This window comes from Mustela nivalis, assembly GCF_964662115.1.
Source record: "Mustela nivalis genome assembly, chromosome: 6".
In the NCBI taxonomy this organism is placed as follows: Eukaryota; Metazoa; Chordata; class Mammalia; order Carnivora; family Mustelidae; genus Mustela; species Mustela nivalis.
In genome coordinates this window covers 102,355,589-102,378,643 of record NC_139025.1, presented here as the reverse complement: position 1 = coordinate 102,378,643, position 23,055 = coordinate 102,355,589, and the positions used below count along the sequence as shown (strand labels likewise).

The following is a 23,055-nucleotide window of genomic DNA, read 5'->3' as shown; positions in this document are numbered from 1 at the left end:
GAATCTACAATCAAAATGTCAAATAAAATGCCTCTAAAGCAATTTGCTCTTTGTTAGATTAGCCATTGATCATGATTCTAATCCACCAATAATTTTAACAAACTACCTTCCAAAGACCATTTCTAGCTATGGGTGGAGATGATTCTTAGTAGCTATCAGCCAACAACTCTCACATAACAACTGCACCACATCAAAACTCAAGGTGAGGGGCGCCTGGGTAGCTCAGTAGGTTAAAGCCTCTGCCTTCAGCTCAGGTCACGATCCCAGGGTCCTGGGATGGAGCCCCGCATTGGGCTCTCTGCTCAGCAGGGAGCCTGCTTCCTCTTCTCTGCCTGCCTCTCTGCCTACTTGTGATCTCTGTCTGTCAAATAAATAAATAAAATCTTAAAAAAAAAAAAAAACAACCTCAAGGTGGATTCATCAGCACTCTACCAAGTCTTATACACATGACAATATAAATTAGAAAAAACAGGTCCTTTGCAATTTTCATTGTCCTCTAACATTTCAGAAATACAATATTGATGTGACTCAAACTGTACCAATTTATTTTTACATAAATTTTATTTTACTTTTTACTTTACAGTTAGTTGCTAAATATATATAATATCCAGAGGTCACAAAGCACTGTTATATTACACATATGAAGTACACATTCAAGACATTATACAAAAATATTTTTCACATATAAAAATGGTAAAGATAAAAAAAAAAAAGTCTTGTTACCCAACGTTATCCAAATCCAGATAAATAGACTCTCATGTCTTGTTAAAAGGACTGTATCACCTCTGGTAAAATGTTCACTTATTGAATAGCAAGGAATAAATAATAATGTTCATCTATTAAGCCCTAAAGAAAGAAGTGTCCTAGAGAAATAATAAAAATGTTTATTTCAGGATACATAGAAGCAAGTATCTGAAATAACTTTAGAAACAATAAAGGTGTAAATAACTTCTGTATTCTATAGCCATTACCTAACTATCTGATGATATGGAATAATTTTTTCAATGTTAAGTGAAAAAAGAACACTAACCTATATAATCCAAATTTTTTTCAAATTTTATTTAAAACATACACTTTATATATACTCATAAAATCAGAACAAATTAGAAAGATGATTTGACTGCTAATAATGATTACTAACTAGAAGGTATTACATGTGGTTTTATTTTGTTCTTTATACTGTTCAAATTTTTTTACAATGCTCCCATATGAAATAACCACATAAATTATTTTATTTTATTTTAAGATTTAATTTATTTTAGAGAGAGAGAGAGCACAAGCAGGAGGGAACAGAAGGAGAAGAACAGACTCTATGCTGACCACAAAGCTCAATTCAGGGCTCAATCCTGAGATCATGACCTGAGCCAAAATCAAAAGTCAAATGCTTAACTGACTGAGGCACCCATGTACCTCTCACATAAATTATTTTAAAACATGAATCAAACCAAACACCTAGTCCATATTCTCAAAATAGTTACAAGATATTGAGATAATGCTAAGAAAAAAAATTTAAGTAGGAAAACAATAAATAGTACAGCATATTGTTAACAAGAGAACTGAAGGGGTACCTGGGTAGCTCAGTTGGTTAAGCATCTGCCTTCCAGTCAGGTCATGATACCAGAGTGACAGAGCCCCACCTTAGGATCCCTGCTCAGCAGGGAATCTGCTTCTCCCTCCTCCTCTGCCTCTTCCCCTGCTTGTGCTCATTCTCTGTCTCTCAAATAAATAAAAATCTTTAAACAAACAAGGGAACTGAATATATATATATACACATGCTAGCATATATAAAGAAAAAGAATTTATAGGAATACACACCAAACTGCCCAATTTCTATCCAGATTAAAATCACCCTTAGAAAGCACATATACTGTGTTAAAAGAATACCTCTGTAAACAACTTACAGTAACAGAAAGTCTTATTAATACTGTTTAAATTAAAAACATTTGCAAAAAACATACATACACACACATTAACCCAAGAGATTAATGACACTGTCACCACAAAACCAAGTAGTTACTAATTAGAGGTACACATTATGTCAAAGTTAACAATATTTTATCTGTTACACTTTATTATGATACTACAATTCAATTACATTGGATGCAGAATATTCTAAAACTAGCAATCATATGTATGCTAATGTTATATATATTGTAGTCCAAAAATTACTTTAAGTTGCAGAGTGACCTGCTTCCAGTAGAGGTCTTTGATCATTTAAAGATTAAAACTTTCGGGGCACCTGGGTGGCTCAGTGGGTTAAGCCACTGTCTTCGGCTCGGGTCATGATCCCAGGCTCTTGGGATCGGGCCCTGCATCAGGCTCCCTGCTCAGTGGAGAGCCTGCTTCTCCCTCTGCCTGCTGCTCCCTGCTTGAGCTTTCTCTGCCTCTCTCTTTCAAATGAATAAATAAAATCTTTAAAACAAACAAACTAAAACTTTCATGCACAGCATACATTTACTTCCTCTTGGGCACACAAGAAACTATTCTCCAGTCACAGATTTGAACTATCTGGTCACTCTACTCAAAGACAAAATTAAATCCTCTCAACCCTGTAACTGGAAGTCCTGGACACAAGATTGTATAACAATGTAGAGAATAAATACTATTTTTAATATAAAGGATCAACTGGACTCAATGTTCAGCTCCCCCCAAATATAAAAATACTTGATGGTTCTGAATAACCAACTCAGTACCTTAAAATATTTTAGTACCAAAAACAAATTAATGCAAGTAAACCAAAAGCACACATAACGTGGAAGAACATGTCATATACAGAAACTGAAGATAAGAATTGAACCAAAGGCTAAAAATTCTGAATTCTAATCATATATAAGTCAGTGACCCAAGTTAATACTTCTAAACCTTCTCAACCATAAATTGAGATTTATTCAAAAGTAAATTATAAAATGTTGGGAAAAAAAGAATTAAAACTTAAATTTTTTAACCAAAGAAAAAGAATTCATTGTCCTAACCTGCTCCACATTAAGACAAATCCCAACGGCCCTGATCAGTACTGGTACGATTGGCAACTTAGAAAAATTAAAAATATGATTAGTAACTGGACTGTGGTATTTTAATACTAAGGATGTAAACCTTAGTTTAATCATGGCTGAGTGCATAAAGAGGTTTATGCTGTCAGTACTGTCCTAACAAGTATACAGCACAGCCTTACCTACAAAATGCTTGAAAATGTGCAATTTTAGAAAAAGATTAATGCTTAAGTATTTATATAATAGAAATGTTATTTAGCATTTATCATACATTAATTAAAATATGTTAAGTCATAACATTTAATTTATATTAAATAAATACAGCAGAAATGTAGATATACTTCATGAAATACAATTTATGTTGAATCATTCTCAAATATTTCTACAGTAAATACTGAGCTTCTATTTTAACCATATTATTCCTTACTTCATTCAAGATTATTATCTTGGTGGAATGCCTGAGTGGCTCCATTGGTAAAGCAACTGCCTTTGGGTCTAGTCATGACCCAAGGGTCCTAGGATCAAGTCCCATATTTCTCCCTCTCCCGCCCCTCCCCATTTGTGGTCAAGCTCTCCCTGACAAATAAATAAAATGATAACAAAACAAAACAAAAAAACCAGGGGTGCTTGGGTGGCTCAGGCATTAAGCGTCTGCCTGCCTTCAGGTGAGGTCCTCATCCCAGGGTCCTGGGATTGCCCCACATTGGGCTCTCTGCTCCACGGGAACCCTGCTTTTCCCCCTCCCTCTCCCAATCCTCCTGCTTGTGTTCCCTCTCTCACTGCTGCTCTTGCTGTCAAATAAATAAATAAAATCTTTTAAAAATATATAAAAATAATCATCTTGGTTACATGCTCATTTTTCAGATCTTAGTATTTTCATCTTTTATTATCTGAAAAAGCAGTATTATGACAGTCTTCATTTTGTAAGTTATATTGAAAACGCTTAATAGAGGCGCCTGGGTGGCTCAGTGGTTTAAAACCTCTGCCTTTGGCTTGGGTCATGATCCCGGGGTCCTGGGATCAAGTCCTGCATTGGGCTCTCTGCTCAGCGGGGAGCCTGCTTCCCTTCCTCTCTCTCTGCCTGCCCCTCTGTCTACTTGTGATCTCTGTATGTCAAATAAACAAATAAAATCTTTTAAAAAAAATGCTTAATTAAAAGCAACAATTCAGGGCACCTGGGTGGCTCAGTAGGTTAAAGCCTCTGCCTTCAGCTAGGGTCATGATCTCAGGGTCCTGTGATAAAGCCCCGCATGGGGCCCTCTGCTCAGCGAGGAGCCTGCTTCCCCACCCCCCCGCCTGCCTCTCTGCCTACTTGTTGATCTCTCTCTCTGTCAAATAAATAAAATCTTAAAAAAAAACAAAAAAAAAAGGCAGGGCGCCTGGGTGGCTCAATGCGTTAAAGCCTCTGCCTTTGGCTCGGGTCATGGTCTCAGGGTCCTGGGATCCAGCCCCACATCAGGCTTCTCTGCTCAGCTGGGAGCCTGCTTCTTCCTCTCTCTCTGCCTGCCTCTCTGCTTACCTGTAATCTCTGTCAAAAAAAATCTTTTTTAAAAAAGCAAAAATTCAGGTATCTATTCACTTGAAAAGTTTTATATCCATTCTCTCCTCGGTATTTTCACATCTACCTTTAAAACTGTCAACTTTTTTTTTTTTTTAAGATTTTATTTATTTGACAGATAGAGATCACAAGTAGGCAAAGAGGCAGGGCAGGTGGAGGAAGCAGACTCCCTGCTGAGCAGAGAGCCTTATGCAGGGCTCGATCCCAGGACCGTGGGATCATGACCTGAGCCAAAGGCAGAGGCTCTAACCCACTGAGCCACCCAGGTGCCTCAAATCCTTCAACTTTTTACTAAATGTTTTTAAAGATCTTCTGCACTAATTCTATCATCTCATCATTTCTAGGTCTATTTCTATTGACTGGTTTTTCTTCTGGTTATACTTTCCTACCTATTTGCATAACTAAATAACACAAAATTCCGAATAGTGTTTCCTAGAAGGTCAGAAAAAGAAAGGGGCACGTAAGAGTCTTCTTAGGTACTGGTAATGTCCTATTTCTTTATTTGAGTGATGCGTATGCAGTGTTCACTTCTAGTCATTAAACTATACATGACCCTTTATGCAGTAAACCTTTTATGTACTCCTTGAAAAAATGTTATAAAAATTAAGTAGGATGCTCTGCAGAGATTCAGTAGGAAAACTAAAAACCGAAGGGAGCGGAGGGAGAACATCATCAAAAATAGCAGAGTAGGGAACTCTCTGGGACCCATCCCTCCACAAAAACAAGCAACAAATAACCTGGTAAAAACTGTCAGAATCAACTTTTGCAGAACCTTGAATGTAACCCCAAAACTCACAACAACCAAAAGAAGATTAGCAAAGAAAGAACCCATGACATTGCAATAAAAGAGTGTTATGGGGGATGCTCTGAGTGGCCAGGTCGGATAGGTGTCTGCCTTCAGCTAAGGTTATAATCCAGCATCCTTGGATCAAGTCCTGCATCAAGACCTGCATCGGGAGTGGGGGCGGGGGTTGGGGAGGGCAGTTCCTGCTCAGGAGGAGTCTGCTTCTCCTTCTCTCTCAGTCCTTCCCCCACCTGCTCACACGCAACACTCTCTCTCTCTAAAAATAAATAAAATATATATTTTTAAATAGTGTTACAATTAAAAAGATTATCCACCATGACCAGGTGGGATTCATCCCTGGGTTACAAGGATGGTTCAACATTTGTAAATCAGTCAATGTAATAGAATAAATCAATAAGAGAACAGAGAAGAACCACATGGTCCTCTCAATTCATGCAGAAAAAGTATTTGACAAAATCCAGCATCTGTTCCTGATTAAAATGCTTCAAAGTGTAAGGGTAGAGGGAACATTCTTGAACTTCATAAAATCTATCTATGAAAGACACACAGCAAATATCACCCTCAATGGGAAAAAGAGCACAGCCTTCCCGTTGAGATCAGGAACATAACAAGGATGCCCACTCTCACCACTCTTATTCAACATAGTATTAGAAGTCCCAGCAACAGCAATCAGACAACAAAGAGAAATAAAAGGTATCGAAATTGGCAATGAAGAAGTCAAACTCTCTCTCTTCGCAAACGACATGATTCTTTATATGGAAAACCTAAAAGATTCCACCCCCAAACTACTAGAATTCATACAGCAATTCAGTAACGTGGCAGGATACAAAGTCAATGTACAGACATCAGTGGCTTTCTTTCTTTCTTTCTTTTTGTAAATTTATTTGACAGACAGAGATCACAAGTAGGCAGAGAGGAAGGCAGATAGAGAGAGAAGGAAGCAGGCTCCCTGCCGAGCAGAGAGCCCAATGTGGGGCTCGATTCCAGGACCCCGGGATCATGACCTGAGCTGAAGGCAGAGGCTTTAATCCACTGAGCCACCCAGGTGCCCCCATCAGTGGCTTTCTTATACACTAACAATGAAAATACAGAAAGGGAAATTAGAGAATCGATTCCATTTACTATAGCACCAAGAACCGTAAGATACCTGGGAATAAACCTAACCAAAGAGGTAAAGAATCTGTACTCGAGGAACTACAGAACACTCATGAAAGAAACTGAAGAAGACACAAAAAGATGGAAGACCATTCCATGCTCTTGGATCAGAAGAATAAACATTGTTAAAATGTCTATACTGCCTAGAGCAATCTATACTTTTAATGCCATTCCGATCAAAATTCCACCGGTATTTTTCAAAGAGCTGGAGCAAATAATCCTAAAATTTGTATGGAATCAGAAGAGGGACACCTGGGTGGCTCAGTTGGTTAAGCAGCTGCCTTCAGCTCAGGTCATGATCCGAGCGTCCTGGGATCGAGTCCCACATCGGGCTCCTTGCTCGGCAGGGAGCCTGCTTCTCCCTCTGCCTCTGCCTGCCATTCTGTCTGCCTGTGCTTGCTCTCTGCCCCCCTCTCTCTCTGATAAATAAATAAAATCTTAAAAAAATAATAATAAATAATAAAAAAAAAGAAGAGACCCTGAATTGCTAAGGAAATGTTGAAAAACAAAAAATAAAACTGGCAACATCACGTTATCTGATTTCAAGCTTTACTACAAAGCTGTGATCACCAAGACAGCATGGTATTGGCATAAAAAAAAAAAAAAACACATAGACCAGTGGAACAGAGTAGAGAGCCCAGATATGGACTCTCAACTCTACGGTCAAATAATCTTCAACAAAGCAGGAAAAAATATACAGTGGAAAAAAGACCATCTCTTCAATAAATGGTGCTGGGAAAATTGGACAGCTATATGTAGAAGAATGAAACTCGACCATTCTCTTACACCGTACACAAAGATAAACTCGAAATGGATAAAAGACCTCAATGTGAGACACGAATCCATCAGAATCCTACAGGAGAACATAGGCAGTAACCTCTCGATATCAGCCACAGCAACTTCTTTCAAGATATGTCTCCAAAAGCAAAGGAAACAAAAGCGAAAATGAACTTTTGGGAATTCATCAAGATCAAAAGCTTCTGCACAGCAAAAGAAACCGTCAACAAAACAAAGAGGCAACCCATGGAATGGGAGAAGATATTTGCAAATGACAGTACAGACAAAAGGTTGATATCCAGGATCTATAAAGAACTTCTCAAACTCAACACGCACAAAACAGATAATCATATCAAAAAATGGGCAGAAGATATGAACAGACACTTCTCCAATGAAGACATACAAATGGCTATCAGACACATGAAAAAATGTTCATCATCACTAGCCATCAGGGAGATTCAAATTAAAACCACATTGAGAGGGGTGCCTGGGTGGTTCAGTGGGTTAAAGCCTCTGCCTTCGGCTCAGGTCATGGTCTCAGGGTCCTGGGATCCAGCCCCACATGGGGCTCTCTGCTCAGCGGGGAGCCTGCTTCCCCGGTCTCTCTGCCTGCCTCTCTGCCTACTTGTGATCTCTGCCAAATAAATAAATAAAATCTTAAAAAAAAACCAAAACACATTGAGATACCACCTTACACCAGTTAGAATGGCTAAGATTAGCAAGACAGGAAACATGTGTTGGAGAGGATGTCGAGAAAGGGGAACCCTCTTACACTGTTGGTGGGAATGGAAGTTGGTGCAGCCACTTTGGAGAAACATGTGGAGCTTCCTCAAGAAATTAAAAATAGAGATTCCCTATGACCCTGCAATTGCACTACTAGGTATTTACCCCAAAGATACAGATGTAGTGAAAAGAAGGGCCATCTTGGGGCGCCTGGGTGGCTTAGTGGGTTAAAGCCTCTGCCTTTGGCTCAGGTCATGATCCCAGGGTCCTGGGATTGAGCCCTGAATTGGGCTCTCTGCTTAGCAGGGAGCCTGCTTACTCCTCTCTCTCTCTGCCTGCCTCTCTGCCTACTTATGATCTGTCTGCCAAATAAATAAATAAAATCTTTAAAAAAAAAAAAAGGGCTATCTGTGGTCCATGTACACTATGGAGTATTATGCCTCCATCAGAAAGGATGAATACCCAACTTCTGCAGCAACATGGACGGGACTAGAAGAGATTATGCTGAGTGAAATAAGTCAAGCAGAGAGAGTTAAGTATTATATGGTTTCACTTATTTGTGGAGCATAACAAATAACATGGAGGATATAGGGAGAAGGAGAGAAGGGAGCTGAGGGAAATTGGAAGGGGAAGTGAACCATGAGAGACTATGGACTCTGAAAAACAATCTGAGGGTTTTGAAGGGGGCAGGGGAGGTTGGGGCAGCCAGGTGGTGGGTATTAAGGAGGGCAAGTATTGCATGGAACACTGGGTGTGGTGCAAAAACAATGAATTCTGTTATGCGGAAAAGAAAATAAATAAATAAATAAATAAATAAATAAATAAATAAATAAGAATGTTATAGGGTTTTATATCACCTGCCTATCATCCCCTACTCTCTAGTTCAGCAGGGGCAGTGAGCATGGCAGCTGCACTTCTGGTACAGGCTGATAGTACCAAGGGAGCAATACAAACCTTAGTCTCCAAGAACTGTGACTGAATGTTAGGACCTGACTGGCAGCTTCCTGGAGGACTGGCACAAGGACTTTGCCTTTGTTCTGCCTGACTTGGAGCACTTCCAGGGCAAGCAGCCTGGGTAAAAGAAAACAGGGAAGGGAGAGACTGAAAAAGGAGGTAGGTAGGGAGAAATGAGCTTTGTAAGCTCTCAGACATAAAAAGGATTCAAAAAGGATACATATATGCCCAAGTCTGGATATATGCATAGAAAGAAGACCCTAAGTTGGGGTGCCTAGATGGCTCAGTCATTAAGCGTCTGCCTTCAGCTCAGATCATGACCCCAGGGTCCTGGGATCGAGCCCTATGTCAGCTTCCTGGTCACCAGGAGGCCTGCTTCTTCCTCTCCCACTCCCCCTGCTTATATTCCCTCTCTCTCTATCTGTCAAATTAATAAATAAAATCTTAAAAAAAAAAAAAAGACCCTAAATTTTCACCCCTACCTCACCACCAGGCTCCACACAAATGGGTAGTGAAGTATAAGGCAGGGTTTTAAGTGGCCTGGCTTAGTGTTGAAGGAATATTCAAACACAGAACCATTTAGTCAAAACTGAAAGAGCATTATTTCCTGTTTTGGGCTACAGGTATTCAAGGAAATATAGTCAAAATGCTAGTTGAATACTAAGATAATGAAACATAGATTCCAAGGATCACACATGACTAAGAATATATACTTTACAAAAATAGTTTAGAAAAGACCCAAAACAAAAACAAACAGTAACAACCCACAATGAGCAGTGACAAGGAAGATATCTGATGTCTAGAGGTACTCCACAATAATATTCAAAATGTACAGTTCTCAACAAAAAAATTATGAGGCATGCAAAGAAAAACCAATCTGGCTCATTCACAGGAATAAAGAAATTAATACAGAAAATGTCCCTGATGGGGCGCCTAGGAGGTTCAGTGGGTTAAGCCTCTGCCTTACGCTCAGGTCATGATCTCAGGGTCATGGGATGAAGTCCCACATCGGGCTCTCTGCTCAGCAGGGAGCCTGCTTCCCCCACTTCTCTCCCTGCCTCTCTGCCTACTTGTGGTCTCTCTCTCTGTCAAATAAATAAATAAAATGTTTTTTAAAAGAAAGAAAGAAAGAAAGAAAATGTCCCTGAGAAAACCCAGGCAAAGGAAACCAGAAAGAACAAAAGGAAAACAAGAAAAAAGTATCTCACCAAGAAGAAACATCAGGAAAGAAATATAAATTATTAAAAAAAAAAAATCAAATTGAGGGGGAGGGTAAAAAGAAAATCAAATTGAAATTCAGGACCTCAAAGTATAGTAATTGAGGTACACCTGGGTGGCTCAGTCAGTTAGGTGTCTGCCTTTGGCTCAGGTCATAATCCCCGGGTTCTGGGGATCAAGCCCCACATGGAATCCCTTCTTGTCAGGAAGTCTACTTCTCCCTCTCCCTCTGCCTACTTGTGCTCTCTATCTCTCTGTCAAATAAATAAATAAAATCTTATATAAAAAAAGAAATCATGGAGGCCATAAAGCAGTGGGATAACTTATTTTCAAGTGTTGAAAGTAACAGTTAACAAAAAAATCTATATCCAGCAAAACTTTTCTTTTCTTTTTTTTTTTTTTTTTTAATTTATTTGACAGACAGAGATCACAGGTAGACAGAGAGGCAGGCAGAGAGGAGAGGAAGCAGGCTCCCTGCTGAGCAGAGAGCCCGATGCGGGGCTCGATCCCATAACCCTGGGATCATGACCCAAGCCGAAAGCAGAGGCTTTAACCCACTGAGCCACCCAGGCGCCCCTCCAGCAAAACTTTTCTTCAAAAATGAAAAAAAATTAAAGATGCTCCCAGAAAAACAAAAGGTAAAGCTTTCATCACAAGAACTGCTCTAGGGGCGCCTGGGTGGCTCAGTCATTAAACATCTGCCTCCAACTCAGGTCATGATCCCAGGGTCCTGGGATCAGCCTGCATTGGGCTCCCTGCTCAGCCGGAGGCCTGCTTTTTCCTCTCCCACTCCCCCTGCTTGTGTTCCCTCTCTTGCTGTCTGTCTCTCTGTCAAATAAATAAATAAAATCTTGAAAATAACAACAACAAAAAAACCCCCAACAACAAAAAAGAAGAGCCACTTTACAAGAAATTTAACAGAGGGTTGTTTGGGCCAAAATGAAAGGATACTCGATAGTACCTTTAAAATCATATAAAGAAATAAAGAATAAGAGAAAGCTATATAAATATATATACAAACCAGCATTATTGCATCAAAGGTTTTTTAAAGATTTTATTTATTTGACAGAGACAGAGAGAGAGAGACAGCACATGCACACAAACAGGCAGAGCAGCAGGCAGAGGGAGAAGGAGAAGCAGACTCCTCACTGAGCAGGAAGCCCAATGTGGGACTTGATCCCAGGACCCTAGGATCATTACCTGAGCTGAAGGCAGCCGCTTATTCTACTGAGCCACCCAGGTGCCCAGCATCAATGGTTTTTAACTCTGTTTTGGCTTCAATGATTTGAAAGAAAAATGCCTAAACTAATAATATGCATTTGTAACTAAACACCTCTTTAACAGGAACACTGTATAAAGACAACACAATGTATAAGGTGTAATTCTAACAATAACAAAATGGAGAGGGAGCAGAGCTATACAGGAGCAATGTGTCTGTATACCTGCTGCAACTAAGTTGATATTCACGCTCAAACTTGACTGTCCCAAGATTGAGATGTTAACTGTAATCCCCAGAGTAATAATATTAAGGAAAACCTTTACAAAAAAGAGGAGAACAAAGCAGTACAAAACTAACTGGAAATGAAGGCAATGATAAAGGACCTGAGAAACAATAAATATATATATAAAACAGAAAACAAATAGCTAAATAGCAGAAACGAGTCCTAAATACCAGAAACAACTCCTTCCTTTTCAGTTACTTTAAATGTAAATAGGTTAAATTCTCCCATTAAAAGGTAGAGACTGGGGTGCCTGGGTGGCTCAGTGGGTTAAAGCCTCTGCCTTCGGCTCAGGTCATGATCCCAGGGTCCTGGGTTCGAGCCCCGAGTCAGGCTCTCTGCTCAGCAGGGAGCCTGCTCCCTCCTCTCTCTCTCTACCTGCCTCTCAGTCTACTTGTGATCTCTGTCAAATAAATAAATAAAATCTTTAAAAAATAATAATAATTAAAATAAAAAAATAAAAGGTAGAGACTGGCATAATGGAGAACAGTCCCAACTAAATGTTATTTACACAACCCTCAATTTATATCAAAAGACACAACGGTTAAAAGTAAAAGGATGAGGGGCGCCTGGGTGGCTCAGTGGGTTAAGCCGCTGCCTTCGGCTCAGGTCATGATCTCAATAATAAATGATAAATAAATAAATTAATAATAATAATAATAATAATAATAAATATTTATTTATATGTTAATATATATTAATTAATAATTAATAAATATTATTATTATATAATAAATAAATAAATATTTAAGGAAAAGAAAAAGCCATCCAAGTTGGCCAGAAGAATAAAATTATCTCTATCCACAGAGGACAGGATCCTATATAAGAAAACCTAAAGAGCGACGCCTGGGTGGCTCAGTTGGTTGGACGACTGCCTTCGGCTCAGGTCATGATCCTGGAGTCCCGGGATCGAGTCCCGCATCGGACTCCCAGCTCCATGGGGAGTCTGCTTCTCTCTCTGACCTTCTCCTCATTCATGCTCTCTCTCACTGTCTCTCTCTCAAGTAAATAAATAAAATCTTTAAAAAAAAAAAAAAAGAAAACCTAAAGAAGGGTCACCTGGGTGGCTCAGCGGGTTAAAGCCTCTGCCTTTGGCTCAGGTCATGATCCCAGGGTCCTGGGATTGAGCCCCACATCGGGCTCTCTGCTCAGCAGGGAGCCTGCTTCCCCTTCTTTCTCTGCCTGCCTCTCTTGTCTACTTGCGATCTCTCTCTGTCAAGTAAATTAAATTAAAAAAAAAAAAGAAAACCTAAAGAATATATACACAAAAATTGTTAGCAGTAATAAATTCAGCACAAAAATCAGTTGTATTATTATATACCAAAAATGAATAATTTAAAAATGAAATAAAGAAAACAATTCCAGTTATTATAGCATCAAGAAAATAATATAGTTAGGAATAAATTTATCTAAAAAGGTGTAAGCATTGTACACTGAAAATTAGAGGAAAAACGCTGAAAGAAAATAAAGAATACCAAAATAAATGGAAAGATATCCTGTTGTCCATAGTTTGGAAAACTTAATATTATTATGATAGTACAGCTCAAAGCAACCTACAGTTTCAAAGCAATCCCTGTCAAAATCCCAATGGTTTTTACAGAAATGGAAAATCTGTTCCTAAAATTCATGTACAGATTGCCAGTTTCTACTCTGACATGCAGAGATCATGCAATCATGGTTCCTGTTCCTTATAAGAGGAAAAGTGAAGGGGCGCTTTGGTGGCTCAGTAGGTTAAAGCCTCTGCCTTCGGCTCCGGTCATGATCCCAAGGTCCTGGGATCAAGGCCCGCATCGGGCTCTCTGCTCAGTAGGGAGCCTGCTTCCTCCTCTCTCTCTGCCTGCCTCTCTGCCTACTTGTAATTTCTGCCTGTCAAATAAACAAACAAACAAACAAACAAAATCTTTAAAAAAAAAAAAAAAGTGAAAAACAAAACTTTTTCTTAGATTCACCAGAGAACTGAGGTCACTGGGTAAACCATTGTCCTGAGAACCAGAGAGGAAAAGAGGAAAGGGAGAATCAAAGTTTATTAAAAGCAAAAGCCTGGGGCGCCTCGGTGGCTCAGGGGGTTAAAGCCTCTTTCTTGGGCTCAGGTCATGATCCCAGGGTCCTGGGATCGAGCCTCGCATCGGGCTCACTGCTCAGCGGGGAACCTGTTTCCTCCTCTCTCTCTCTACCTGCTCTCTGCCTACTTCTGATCTGCCTGTCAAATAAATAAATAAAATTAAAAAAAAAAAAAAAAAAAAAGCAAAAGCCTAGGACCATAAGCCCATCGCTGGAGACATTATTTCTTCTCACCAACCATACACACAAGGAGAGAATAGGATGAAATATTTAAAGTGGTGAAAGCACAATAGCCAAAATATGGAAAGAGCCCAGATATACACTGACAGATGAATGGGTAAAGATGAAGTGGCATATATATATCTATATATAGATATATAGATATATATATATATGATGGAATATTATGTGGCCATCAAAAAAATGAAATCTTACCATTTGCAACAATGTGGATGGAACTAGAGGGTACTATGCTAAGCGAAATAAGTCAGTGAGAGAAAGACAATTATCGTATGATCTCACTGATATGTGGAATTTGAAATATAAGGCAGAGGATCATAGGGAAAGAGAGGAAAAAATGAAATAAGAAGAAACCAGAGGGGCGCCTGGGTGGCTCAGTGGTTTGGGCTGCTGCCTTTGGCTCGGGTCATGATCTCAGGGTCCTGGGATCGAGCCCCGCATCGGGCTCCCTGCTCCGCAGGAAGCCTGCTTCCCTCTCTCTCTCTCTCTGCCTGCCTCTCTGCCTACTTGTGATCTCCATCTTTCAAATAAATAAATAAAATAAAAAAAAAAAAAAAAAAAAAAAAAAAGAAGAAACCAGAGAGGGAGACAAACTGTAAGAGACTCTTAATCTCAGGAAACAAACTGAAGGTTACTGGAGTGGGAGGCGGGGTGGGAGGGATGGGGTGGCTGGGTAATGGGCACTGGGGAGGGTATGTGCTGTGGTGAGCACTGTGAATTGTTAAGACTGATGAATCACAGAGCTGTACCCCTGAAAAAAATAATACATTATACATTAATAATTAAAAATGTGAAATTAGGGGCACCTGAATGGCTCAGTGGGTTAAAGCCTCTGCCTTCGGCTCAGGTCATAATCCCCGGGTCCTGGGATGGAGCCCCACATCAGGCTCTCTGCTCAGCGGGGAACCTGCTTCCTCCTCTCTCTCTGCCTGCCTCTCTGCCTACTTGTGATCTCTGTCTGTCAAATAAATAAATTTTTAAAAAAAACTTTAAGGGGTGCCTGGGTGGCTCAGAGGGTTAAAGCCTCTGCCGTCGGCTCAGATCATGATCCCGGAGTCCTGGGATCGAGCCCCGCATCAGGCTCCCTGCTCATCAGGGAGCCTGCTTCCCCTCCTCTCTCTCTGCCTGCCTCTCTTCCTGCTTGTGATCTCTGTCAAGTAAATAAATAAAATCTTAAAAAAAAAAAAACTTTAAAAAAGTGAAATTAATTAATTAAATACATAAATAAAAAATAAAAGTAAAAAAATCAAGTGATGCAAAAAACCAACCTAGAATTCTCTATCAGTGTAATTATCCTTCAACAGTGGAGGAGAAATAAAAGCTTTCCCAAACAACAATAGAGGGATTTGTCATCAGTAGACCTGCCTTGCAAGAAATATAAAAAAAAGTTCTTCAGAAGGAAGATGACATAGATCAAAACCTTGGATCAACAGAAAGAAGACCATTTGAGAAGGAATAAGTGATGGTAAAATGAAATTTTTTTTCTTTTTCTTAACAGATCTAATACGTAAGTATTGGTCCAAAATAACAATAGCAACAATTTATTTGGTAACTATAGTTTGGATAATTAAGTCATAAAAATGTTATGAGGAAAAAAAAATGTTATGAGAAACAGGAACGAGGAAATGAAAATCCTGTTTTTAGATACCTGCATGAATCATGAAGCAATCTAGTATTACTTGGATGTGGACTTAGTTATAAATGTATAATGTAAACCACAGGGCAACCACTAAAAACATCTTTTTTTAAAGATTTTATTTATTTGACAGAGAGAGATCACAAGTAGGCAGAGAGGCAGGCAGAGAGAGAGAGAGAGGAGGAAGCAGTCTCCCTGCCGAGCAGAGTGCCTGATGCGGGACTCCACCCCAAGACCCTAAGATCATGACCTGAGCGGAAGGCAGCAGCTCAACCCACTGAGCCACCCAGGCGCCCTAAAAACATTTTAAAATTCATACACAGTTGTAAGGGACAACAAACAGCCAAAATACAACCTTGGAAAATGTTGAAAAATAAAATTGGAGAGCTTATACTTTATGATTTTAAACTACCACAAAGCTTAATAATCAGAACAATGTGGTACTGGCATTAAGATAGATATACAGAGGCAGGCTTGGGTGGCTCAGTTGGTTAAGCAGCTGCCTTCGGCTCAGGTCATGATCCCAGCGTCCTGGGATGGAGTCCCACATCAGGCTCCTTGCTCGGCAGGGAGCCTGCTTCTCCCTCTGCCTCTGTCTGCCATTCTGTCTGCCTGTGCTCACTCTCTCTCTCTCTCTCTCTGACAAATACATAAAATCTTAAAAAAAAAAAAAAGATAGATATACAGATCAAGAGAATAAAAGAGTCCAGAAATAAGCCCATACATCTATAAGGAACTGATTTTCAACAAGAACGCCAAGAGCATTCACTGGGGAAAGAAAGGACAAATAATACTGGGACAACTGGATACCCACCTGCAAAAGAATGGAGCTGGCCCTTAACCTCACAATGTACAACTCAAAATAGATCAAAGACCAAACATATAAGAGCTAAAAGTATCACACTCTTAGAAGATACACAGATGACCAAAAAGCGCACAAAGTGATGCTCAGAATCACTAATCACTAAGGAAATGCAAACCAAAACCATAAGACACCACTTCATACCTAATAGCAAGGCTATACTAAAAAATAAAAGGGGGAGAAAAAAAAAAAGAAAGAAAATAACTGTTGGCCAGGATGTGGAGAAATTAGAATCCTGTGTACTGTTGCTGGGAATGTGAAATGATACATCAGCTGTAAAAACCACGTTTGCTTCCTCAAAAGAGTTAAACACAGAATCACCACATAACCCAGCAGCTCTACTTCTGAGTTTATGTCCAAAGAAGTGAAAGCAGGAATTCAGATATTTGTACAGAGATAAATGTTCAATAGCATTTAGTTGGGGAAAATGAAATAGTCTGGTGATAGCGGTGATGTGTCACAAAACCATGTGAATGTACTTGAAGGCACAGAATTGTACATTTTAAGATGGTTAAAATGGAATATTCTCTATGTACATATGCAACAAATTTTTAATTTAAAAAAATTTTTTTTAAAGATTTATTTATTTGAGAGAGAGTAAATGAGCAAGCAGGGAGGGAGAAAGGGAAATGGAAAGAGAAACCCAAGCAGACTCCAGCCTGAGGATGGAGCCCAATGTGAGGCTTGATCACACAACCCTGAGATCGTGACCTGAGCCTAAACCAAGAGTCAGACATTTAACCAACTGTGCCACCTACGTGCCCCAAGATTTTATTTTTAAGTAACCTCCAGCTAACATGGAGCTTGAACTTACAACCCCAAGATAAGAGTTACATGTTCCACTGACTGAACCAGCTAGGTACCCTGTCAAAACTTTTTTTTTTTTTTAAAAGCAAATAAAGGTTTCCAAAAAAGACATCCAGATGCCAACAGACACATGTAAAGATGCTCAACATCATTCATCATCAAGGAAATACAAATCAAAACTATGGTGAGATACCTACCACCTCACACCTGACAGAATGGCTAAAATTAACAACACAGAAAATAGGTGTTTGTGAAGATGCAGAAAAAGAATTCTCTTGCATTGTTGGTAGAAATGCAAACTGATGCAGTCACTGTGGACAACAGTACGGACATTCCTCAAAAAGCTAAAGACAGAACAACCCTATGAGCCAGCAAATGTAATACTAGGTTTTTATCCAAAGGATATAAAAATGTTGATTTGAAGGGACACATGTACCTCAGTGTTCATAGCAGCCATCAACAATAGTCGAATTATGGAAAAAGTCCAAATGTCCATCAACTGATGAAAAGATAAAGAAGACATGGTGTATGTGTGTATACACACACATACACACACACACACACACATACACACACACACACTCCTGGATTTGCATTTCCCTAATAACTAGTGACATTGAGCATCTTTTGTACTTTATTGGCCATTTGAATATCTTTTTTTGGTGAAATATCTATTCAAGTTCTTTGCCCATTTTTCCTTTTGATAGAAAGTTTTTATAATTGGTCAGGTTTCACATTTTAAGTGTATATATATATGTGCGTATGTGTGTGCGTGTGCGTGCGCACACACACACACACGGAATATTACTCAGCCATCAAAAAGAATGAACTCTTGGGGCACCTGAGTGGCTCAGTGGATTAAGCCGCTGCCTTCGGCTCAGGTCATGATCTCAGTGTCCTGGGATCGAGCCCCGCATCGGGCTCGTTGCTCAGCGGGAGCCTGCTTCTCTCTCTCTCTCTCTGCCTGACTCTCCGCCGACTTGTGATCTCTCTGTCAAATAAATAAATAAAATCTTTAAACAAACAAACAAAAAAAGAATGAACTCTTGCCATTTGCCCATTTGTAACAACATGGATAGAACTAGGATGTATGATGCTGAGTCAAAAAAGTTACTCAAAGACACATACCATATGATTTCACTCTATGTGAATGGGATGAGCACTGGGTATTATATGTAAGTGATGAATCACTAAATTCTACTCCTAAAACCAATACTATACTATGTTAACTAACTTGAATTTAAATTAAAAAAAAAAAAAGTATGGAAGAAAAGGAACCATGTTAATCTGTGGAATCATGTTAATCACTTGGAAATATGGCACCTTGAGGTGAGCTACATTTAATGGACATACACTTAAAATGTGAAATCTGACCAATTATAAACAAATACAGTGAAAACTTTCTATCAAATTTAAAGAAAAATGGGCAAAGAACTTGAACAGACACTTCACCAAAAAAGTATATGCAAATGGCCAATAAAGCACAAGACATCACTAGCTATTAGGGAAATGCAAATCAAAATCTCAGGAGTTACTCCTTATACCCTCTAGGGTGGCTGTAATTAAAAAACAAAACAAAACAGGTACAAAATAACAGCTGTTGGTGAGAATGTAGAAAAAATTAAAACCTTTGAACACTGCTGGTAAGAATCTAAAATGGTGCAGCCTAGATGCCTGGGTGGCTCAGTCAGCTGGGTGTTCAACTCTTGATTTCAGGTTGGGTCATAGTCTCAGGGTCATGGAATCAAGACCCGCCTTGGGTTTCATGATCAGCGGTGAGTCTGATTCAGATTCTCTCTCTCCATCTCCCTCTGCCCCTCATGTACTCATGCATACGAGCTCTCTCTAAATAAATAAAATAAAATCTTAATAAATAAATAAATAAATAAATAAAACGGTGCATTTTACTTAAAAAGTAAAATATAGGGGGCCTGGTTGCCTCAGTCTGTAGAGCATGCAACTCTTGATCTCAGGGTCATGAGTTCAAGTCTCATGCTTGGCATAGAGACTACAAAAATAAATTAGAAATAAACTTAACAAAGAAAAAAAAAGTAAAATATAAAATTACCACATGGCCCAGCAATTCCATTGCTAGCTACATACCCAAAAGAACTGAAAACCTGTATCTGAACAAAAACTTATATATGAAGGTTCATAGAAGCACTATTTATAATAATCAAAAGATGAAAACAACCAAAAACACTATGAACTGATAAACACACAAAAGTGGTACATCCATACTGTAGAATATTTTTCAGCCTTAAAAATAAAAATGAGGAGGGGCGCCTGGGTGGCTCAGTGGGTTAAAGCCTCTGCCTTCGGCTCGGGTCATGATCCCAGGGTCCTGGGATCTAACCCTGCATCGGGCTTTCTGCTCAGCGGGGAGCCTGCTTCCTCCTCTCTCTCTGTTTGCCTCTCTGCCTACTTGTGATCTCTGTCTGTCAAATAAATAAATAAAATATTTTTAAAAATTAAAAATAAAATAAAAATAAAAATGAGGGGCACCTGGGCTCAGTGGGTTAAAGCATCTGCCTTAGGCTCAGGTCATGATCCCGGGGTCCTGGGATGGAGCCCTACATCAGGCTCTCTGCTCAGCAGGGAGCCTGCCTTCCCATCTCTCTTTGCCTGCTTCTCTGCCTACTTGTGATCTCTGTCAAATAAATAAAATCTTTAAAAAAAGAGACTTTGTTTTAAAAATAATAATAATAAATAAAAATGAAGTACTGGTACATACTACAACATGAATGGACCTAGAAAACATCCTAAGTGAAAGTAACAGACACAAAACATCACATGTTATATAAAATATTACATGGTACATAATTTCACTTATATGATATGATATACCCAGAAAAGATAAATCCAGAGAGACAGAACGAAAGATTAGTGTTCTCCAGGGGCTATGGAGAAAGAGGAACAAGGAGGAACTGCTTAATAGATTTGGGGTTTTTCCTTTGGGGATGATGAAATGTTTTGAAACTAGATAAAGGTTATACTTGCAAAATATCATGAACATACCAAATGCCACAAATTATACACTTCAAAATACTTAATTTTATGCCATGTGAATTTTACCTCAGTATGTAAAATAAGAGGGTGCTGGAACTGATAATGTCTTATGAAAACAATTATCCAAACAGGTCATGCTACTCTACTACTTACTACTTCCAAACCAAAACAAAATAACACTGAAATGTTTTTCTAAGTTTATTTTTTTTTAGTAATCTCTACACGCAATGTGGGGCTCAAATTTATGACCTCAAGATCAAGAGTCGCATGCTCTTCTGACTGAGCCAGCCAAGAGTTCCAACGTTGAAGTTTTTCTTAAACCTTTTTAAGATTAAATGCTGATTTGAAGGGGTATATGCACCCTAATGTTTATAGCAGCACTATCAACAACAGCCAAATTATGGAGAGAACTCAAATGTCCTTCAACAGATGAATGGATAAAATGGATAAAGAAGATGTGAAGAGAGAGAGAGCGAGCGCGAGCGCGCATGTGTGTGTAAATGAAAAATTACTCAGTCAACAAAAAGAATGAAATCTTGCAACTACAACAACATGGATGGAACCACAGTGTATGATGCTAAGCGAAATATGTCAGAGAAAGACAAACACCATGATTTCACCCATATGTGGAATTTAAGAAACAAAACAGATGAACACAGGGAGGGAAGGAAAAAGACGATACAAACAAAAAGGAGGCAAACCATTAGAGACTAGAGTTCAGAAGACAAACTGAGGGTTGCTGGAGGGGAGGTGGATGGGGGGTAGGGATTAATAAGGGCACTTGTTGGGCGCCTGGGTGGCTCAGTGGGTTAAGCCGCTGCCTTCGGCTCAGGTCATGATCTCAGGGTCCTGGGATCGAGACCCGCATCGGGCTCTCTGCTCAGCAGGGAGCCTGCTTCCCTCTCTCTCTCTCTCTGCCTGCCTCTCCATCTACTTGTGATTTCTCTCTGTCAAATAAATAAATAAAATCTTTAAAAAAAAAAAAAATAAGGGCACTTGTTGGGATGAGCACTGAGTGTTTCACATAGGTGATGAATCACTAAACTCGACTCCTGAACCGAATACTACACTCTATGTTAACCAACTTGAATTTAAAAAACAACAAAAACAAAACAAAACAAAACCTCCACACCATTTTAAGATTAAGATGCTCCTAACAGGGGTGTCTGGGTGGCTCAGTGGGTTAAGCAGCTGCCTTTGACTCAGGTCAGAGTCCTGGGATCAAGCCCTACATCAGGCTTCCTACTCAGCGGGGAATCTGCTTCTCCTTCTCCCTCTGCCTCTCCCTCTGCCTGTGTGCTCATTCTTTCTCTCTCTCTCTCTCAAATAAATAATAAATAAAATCTTTAAAAAAGAAAATATGCTCTTGACATTTTTCTAAATCACAGTATTTCTTTAGAGAGAGAAAAGCAGTATTATACAAAGCTTCCCAAGCATAATTTATTCATGGACTTATATACTCTGAAATCTAATAAAAGATATTTTTAAAAGCTAGATGAGGTGGCTCTTCTAATTTAGTCACCATGAACAAAAAGGTCAAACAAAACCTGAAAACTCAGCTACCACAAGTTACTTCAAATTTTGTATCTAAAAATCACAATACAAAAATTTCCATTAGTTATCTTTCACAATCACTTTTAAAAAATAGATTCAAGTGGTCTTGTACCCAACACTGGGGACCCAACAGTCTGACTTGCCCTGTTACCTACTGTGAGCACTATTTCCCTTCTGACAGTGACTTCCCCTTGCTATATGTCACCTAGGATTAAAAATTTTTTGAGTCAGTTTTATTTATTTCTTGGTCTCCAGATATTACTAGCTGTTTGTTTAAAAAGAGGCTTTAGGGGCAGCTGGGTGGCTCAGTGGGTTAAGCCTCTGCATTTGGCTCAGGTCATGATCCCAGGGTTCTGGGATGGAGCCCTATATCAGGCTCTCTGCTCAGCGGGGAGCCTGCTTCTTCCTCTCCCTCTGCCTGCTGCTCTGCCTACTTGTGATTTCTCTCTCTGTCAAATAAATAAATAAAATCTTTTTAAAAAAAATAAAAAATAGGAGGCTTTAGAGGTAGAGATACTTGAACTTGACATCCTGTGTATATGCCTTATCAGCAACATGAACTTCAGAAGTAGTTTCCATTCTTGGCCTCATTGCTCAATCTGTAGAAGTGTAGTAATGGCCACACTTCAGGAGCTTATTATGAGAAAAAAAGTGAGATAATATGGCCAAAGCATTTAGCATACTGACCATTTCATAAATATTCAAACTACCATCACTATTATTACTATTCTGTGTTTTCACTAATAATTCCCTAGAAGAAACCCTCATGGCTGCTTGATTATATCCATTAGATTATGTCTGTGCCTCAACTGGCTTTCTTCATTCCTATCTTTTAGGAGTCCAAAGGACTCTGCACATCACCATCAGATTTACCTTCATCTGCATTTACCAGACATACAAATGCATGCTGTTAACTCCCCAGCTTAAAAAACTTTTATGGGTCTCTACTTAATGTCAACATCAAATCTAACTTCCTCCACCTGACATTCATTATCTAACAGCTGTTTCTCAAACTTCAGTGTACATCAGAATCATCTGAAGTGTTTGTTCAAACAGATTGGTGGACCCCACCCTTAGTTTCCAATTCAGCAGATCTACAGCAGGCCTCAAAATCTGCATTTATAATAAATGTCCAGGTGATGCTAACACTGCTTGAGGAACCACACTCTGAGAAGTAGTACTCTTGTATGGCCCCATTCTGCCTCCT

The 23,055-nt window shown here is 39.3% G+C and overlaps 1 protein-coding gene across 18 annotated transcripts in view; it reads right to left on the bottom strand.

Annotated features, from left to right (window-relative positions):
- Positions 1-23,055, bottom strand: part of CSNK1G1 (casein kinase 1 gamma 1) — a 197,664-nt gene that overhangs the window by 161,633 nt on the left and 12,976 nt on the right. For 2 of the 18 annotated variants that reach the window (XM_082737266.1, XM_082737259.1), the window contains exon 2: positions 8,963-9,079. The exons of the other annotated variants lie outside the window; for them this stretch is intronic. The gene's annotated coding sequence lies outside the window, so the exon portion shown is untranslated. The remainder of the gene's footprint in view (positions 1-8,962; positions 9,080-23,055) is intronic. 18 annotated transcript variants of the gene reach the window in all.